Raw genomic sequence first — 6,445 nt, forward strand, 5'->3', positions numbered from 1 at the left:
TCCTTTTCCGCTCCCCAAGACCTTCTGCACGGACGCCGAGCCAGCATTATTCAATGCTATTAGTAAAGTGTTTCCTCAATCGACTCACCTACTGTGTATATGGCACATTAACCATAATATCGCGAAACAATGCAAGAAGAAGATGAAGAAGGAAGATTGGGAAGAATTCATGAAGGTATGGAACTGCTTCATCCAAAGCACCACGGTTGAAGATTACGACAAGAATCTCGAAACTGTCAAGACTTTAGCCCGTCGTCACCACATCTTGGATCATCTCGAAAAGTCATGGCTCCACAGGACCAAGAAGTTTGTTTCTCTCTTTACTTCGCAAACGCCGCACTTTGGAAACTCTTTGACTTCACGGATCGAGGGAGGTCATCATTGGTTGAAAAACTTCCTCGACAGTAGCAATAATGATTTCATCACTTGCTTCAAGGCGTTCAAACAGGCAGGCGACACTCAGTACATGGAGATATCAACTTTGACCGGTGTTGAAAGTCAAAAGACCCTCCTCGGCCTACCAATGGCGTTTCGTGAATTGAATGGGGTCATTTCCCACTACGCCCTCAAGAAATTGAAGGAACAATACGAGCTGATTCCTAACTCCGTCAACCGGCAGTGTACAAAGACATTTCGAGGCGCTTGGGGGTTGCCGTGCTCTCACGAGCTGGCTGGAGCTCTTGTCGAATCTGACTACATACCGCCTGATTTGATCCACCATCAGTGGCATTTGTCGTTAGTTGCACCTCCGGCCAATCTCGAAGATCTCAAGAAAGCTGTCAGATGTCGGGTAGACCAAATCGTCGCACTCGATGAGCACTCTCTCCGCAAAATCTACGAAGACCTGGCGAAAATCAAAACAGGCCGATACGCTCTTGTGCCGATCGAAAATGCCCAAGTCAAGTTGCAGAATCGTGGACGACCTCGCCATGCTACAAACAAACGGGTTGGTCCCTCTCAAGAGAAAGGCCGCTGGAAGTCCAATATGGAGTTTGAGGAGAAGGAAGAGGCCGAACGATCAGCCAAAAAAACTCGCATGGCCAATCCCTGTTGTGGAGGTTGCTCAAAGCAAGGCCACCACATCAATACTTGCCCGCTCCGATTAACTGAGGAAGAAAAAGGCCTCGACAATGATGTGTCAGAAGAAGATCCAGCTCAAGCGTATCTAACTCAGGATTCATCTATTAAGGATATCGACGTTCCTCAAATCCCAGCAGCTGGCCCTTTGGAAATCAACGCTCCTCCTCCAATTGCAGCGGTTGCCGAATTGGAGTCAGAATTAAGTTCTCAAGTTCAATTTAAATTACCATCTGAAGCGCCTCATGTCAACAAATCACAACCTTCATCACGTAACGTTTTGAATCTCACTGAAGATGACACCAGTGCTTTTAGTCATAGTCAACTTACCAAAGGTAGTCAACTTAGTCAACGTCAACTCATTTCACCACCTTCTCAAACCACTGTTGGAGTATTGACTTCACAAGTCTCTCAACCTTCGAATTCCACTGTTGTCAAACGTGTGTATAGATGCAGCATATGCAAACAGACGAAGCATCGGGCCAATCAGTGCCCCAATCGCCCAGCATTGCAGGTCACCCCTAGAGCAGAGCCCAACGCACCTGGCCCAACTGTGGCAGTGATCGTGGAAGAACACGTGTCTGATTCTGATGCTAGTAGTGTAGAATCAGCAAACGACGACAACTTGTGTGTATACTGCGAGGATCCCTTTCCGTCAAATCCTTCGACCAAACTCCAGGCCCTTCAAGCGACGCTACTGGCATTACCTAACGCTATGACGTTACCAGTGAGTGGTCTGAATCTATGCTAATGAGATGTTTGGGATGTTGCTGAAGAAAAGGTTTCGGTGGTTGTAGTTTCCGCAAACGGCTGAATTTTGCGCGCTTCATCGGGCTGAGCGCGATGTCATCCCTTTTGGAAAGCAAGAGGGATGGCCTTCCGAAATCGACTTTGAAATTTTACCTAAGTGAGCCGCACCGCCAGTACCTCTTCCTAGTTGCACTGCACTTGTTGACTATTTATATTTATTTTTCACTAACAGGCGGATCGAAAAACATGAGAGTTATCTTTCGGATATTATTGTTAAAGCTAAACCTTCATCTTTCCTCGACGCGGCTCAAAGCAAGTGGACAAAACAAGGACGACACATGTTTAGTATGGAGGGAGAATTCGATGGTTTTGAGGTTGAACAACTGGGCTAGTAAGTTGTCCATTTGATGAATGAAATGTCAAGCCAAAACTGACCGTGAAACTCACCTTGTAGTTATGGGCCAAAAGGTTTTGAGATCATGATTGAAACTCTGACTCAAAAGCTGCTGTATGGACCGTCAATATTGCTGGACGACACCAAAACTGCTCCTTTTTCCCCCGATTACTTCATGCGGCGAATACTGGTCCCTGAACTTGCCCTGTTGCTTATCGCCGAGGACCTGAAGCTGCCTATCAGTGATTCCAAGGTCAGGAAGACACTGGAATCTAGTCGAGAATTCGGCACCGCGGTTTTCCCAGGTCAAGGCGACAGCACGGATCAACCGTCCATGCGTGCTTGCGAGAAAAGCGCACTCAATTCTCCCGAGGACCAACTGGTTTTACGGCAGCTGCCCAATGTAATTGTGCCGTATATCACGTCCATTTTTGATCCGCCACCCTTTGGCAATTGCGGGTATTATGCAGTAGCGGCGTCTGTTGGGTTTTTTTCTGCAGACTCGTATTTGCAAGTCAGGACTCAATTAAAGAACGAAATTTCAAAACATGCTAAAGATCACGCGAATTTGATATGCGCCCCTCCAAAGAAGATGAGAACACGAAAAACCTTGTCATTTGGCGACGAAGTGGTCCAGGATATGTTGTTTCGACTGGATTTCAAAGGAGTCAAGTGCTCTGTTGAGTATTGGATGCGAATGCCTTACATGGGGTATGCCATAGCGAGTGCTTACAACCGTCCTACCATTCTTTTGGATCCGCAGTCGACCAACTGCAATACATTTTTCCCTTATCGCACATTACCCCAAGAAAGCAAGCATGAGGATCCCATTGTCCTTGGGTTTGTCAATCAGGAGCATTTTGTGAGTTTGGCGGTCAAAGGCTCCCGTCCCCTGCCGTTTCCGGGGGTTTTTGGGAGGACTCGCAACACAGCTATGCTTGACGCTACCACGATACCTGCTTGGATCAAGCATTATGAAGATCATCTAGGTAGGTGGATCAAATGAATGAACAAACAATCAAATATCAACTTATTGAATGGAACGAGTAAAAACATGTATGCTTTTGGTTATTTGTTTTTGTATGCTTTTTATTGGTTTTGTGAGATGATCTCTTTGAACTTGGAAGCAAATACACTTGTTGGTAAAAAACGATTTTGGATTTGTAATCTTCTCGCGCTGCTCATCCTTCTTTCTATCATATTTTTGCTGCTGTTAGTGGTTTATCACACACGACCCTTATAATTATATGCTCGCTGTTTTGTGTTGTGAACGCTGGTGGGCTTTGCCTTTACATCATACACGTTTTTTTTGTCTTGATGTTGCCACAAAGGGAATACAAGGAATACAAGGTTATTATGATACATGTTTGTTTAATTAATTGTGAGCCGTGAATGAGTGAGCGTGAGTACAAGACGACGAGCTTGAGTGAGAATGAATTGGATAGAATTCCATTTTCACATTAATTTCACCAAATGTCAAACCGGGCGGTTTGCAAAGAGGGCGACAAGCCCGCTATCCGAATCAGGGCGTCGGGTCAACAAAACCGGTCGCCAAATAGTGCGATCCTTAAAATATCCTTCTGAAATCTTATAAAATGATAGATTAAAAGGTGCCAGTATGTAAGAGACCCAGAGTTTAAAAAATGAAAGGAACCACCACACACACGAAGATACGATAATGACGTAATAACAAAGCCACATAATTAGCGGAATTACCACCTCAAGCATTGTGAACATAAAAATCCTCAAACTTTTTAACAATGATTTATACACATAAAACAATAAAAAATATAAACACATATATGAAAATACTTTATACACATTCAATTCGTAGTTATAAAGAATGCAATAAACACAAATACTTATAAACGAAAAAAAATAAAGGAAAACACAAATAACTAAAATTGTAGAAAGGGTTTTTAAAGATCGAATTATACTGTAAGGGCTCGCGTCTAGGGATCTGGAGAGCATAGCTCTAGGTTAGGGTCACTAGACTTTTAAGAGTGTTAAAACTACGTTAATAATTCGATAAAGAAAAAGGGAAAACAATGTGAAACACTACTACATATTTATATACATATAAAACTATTATTTTATCATTTCCAATCCTTAACATCTATCATTTTCAAATGTTTCTATTTCCTTTTCCTAAATTGTTATTTCCAACATAACTAGATTTTATTCTAAGTCTTATTACATATTTTATTCTTAAGTTCGTTTACATATTTGAGTTTATTACATGTAACTTCACACACGTGATCTTTTATCTATTTACATTTATTCAAAATACACTTTTTGTAAATACATATTTACGAACCAAAACACATTTTTTTAGGATTTTACTAAAAGCAGCCCCCCCTTTAAACTCATCAGAGTCCCACGCTGTTGCTTGCGAGCGAGCGCTGGCTCGGTCGCGAGCGACAGCGTGCTGATGAGTTTACCCCCCCTTCAAAGGCTTGACCGCCCCCTTTTAGTCGGGGAAGAAGAATACAATATAAAAAAGGCTGTCAGTTATTGATCCGTGTGAATGCAAAACTGAACATCAAGGGGGCGGTCTTGAATTCAGGTGAAATGGAAGCCAATCGTTAAAAGCATTGTTATCACCTCCTCCTGCTTTCATGGCTTAAGTAAGATCTGTTGTTGGATTTGGTGCTTGGTGATTCAAAAATCTCCTTCCCTGGCATTGTTTACAATCACAAATTTCCTCTTGCCCCCCTTTTGCAGTGATTGATAAATATTTCTACTTCTTCCTTGTTCTTTCTTGTGATGATGAAACACATGCGCACGTAAAGAAAATCAATCGGTAATAACCGAAGCAAAGATTTGATTGATAATGATAAGATCCTTCATTAGATCAAGGTTATATATTACACCTCACATTCAGACCAACATGTATCACGGTTGATAAGTGATGATGAAACACGATTGGATATTTCATTGCTTCATCGTCATCATCATATAGAGAAAGTCGATCAGAAGAACATACGTTATCAGGTGTTGCCTCTGCCATGCCAGAGACTGGAAGCAAGATAGTATCAATAGCATTCTGTAGCATCTCATCCAGTTTCCATTTCACCTGAATTCAAGACCGCCCCTATGTGTTGTTTTGAATTCACACATATTCACACGCTTTTGTATTGTAAACGTCTTCCCCGACTAAAAGGGGGCGGTCAACCCTTCAGAGGGGGGGCTGCTTTTAGTAAAATCCTTTTTTAAAGAAGCATAATTTATTTATCACCAAGTCCATACCACCTGAATCTAATCAACCCACAGGTCCCAATCCAGCAAAAAGTCACAAAGAAAACAAACGAGCCATCACACAGCACAAAAGCGTTGCGCACCAGTCCAAAGCTCTACAAGAAGCTGGCAATAGAAATCAAGAACCCTTCATAAGGAAGCCCAAGACTCTCCTCCAAACCTCCTTAACCAATAACAAATAAAACCAATATAAACTTTTTTATATCTTTTCATCAAAATAAGTATCATATCCATATATAATATGATTTAAAAAAATCTATAAACCACGCAAAAGAGTAAAAAAAATGAATGTATCTAATTTATATATATAATACTTCTCACAAGAAATAACTACACACACAAACAAAACCAAAAAAAAAGTGATACAAGAATTCAAAAAAAGAATAATTCAATATATATCATATATCTATTGTAAAGATATAAGAGTTTTTTTTTTTTTTTTTTTGGTAAAAAAAAAGTATCATATAAATCAAGCATATCAAGTGAAAGATAAGAAGCCAAAAAAACACAAAACACACACACACAAAACAAAATAATAACAGGTCATGTATTCCTTATACAAGAAACTCAAAGAAAAAAAAACCCACAAGAAACTTCTCTTCCTCTTCCCCTCTTCCTCTCTCCCGCTCTCCTCTCCTCTCATCTTCCCCTCTTCTCTCTCCTCTCCTCTCCTCTTCTCCATTCCCCAAACCCCTTACCCAGAATTATAAGCACCCAACACATCAGCCGCAAATTGTCGATCAATAGGATTATCAGAAGTGATCGCATTCCTCAACAAACAATCTGCCGAACTCATAATCATTTGATCATGTGACATCAAATCGTTTCGAATCGATTGTAATCTGACTTGATGTCCAATCTCTTCTTCTACTCTTGTTACATAATACTCTTGATGTCCTTGATGGTTTCGAATATACATCACTTCAGCTTCAGTGCTTTGGATGGTTTCTGTTTGGGTTGGATTTG

The sequence above is a fragment of the Melampsora larici-populina genome, assembly GCF_000204055.1.
Source record: "Melampsora larici-populina 98AG31 unplaced genomic scaffold MELLAscaffold_7, whole genome shotgun sequence".
NCBI classification, from domain to species: Eukaryota; Fungi; Basidiomycota; class Pucciniomycetes; order Pucciniales; family Melampsoraceae; genus Melampsora; species Melampsora laricis-populina.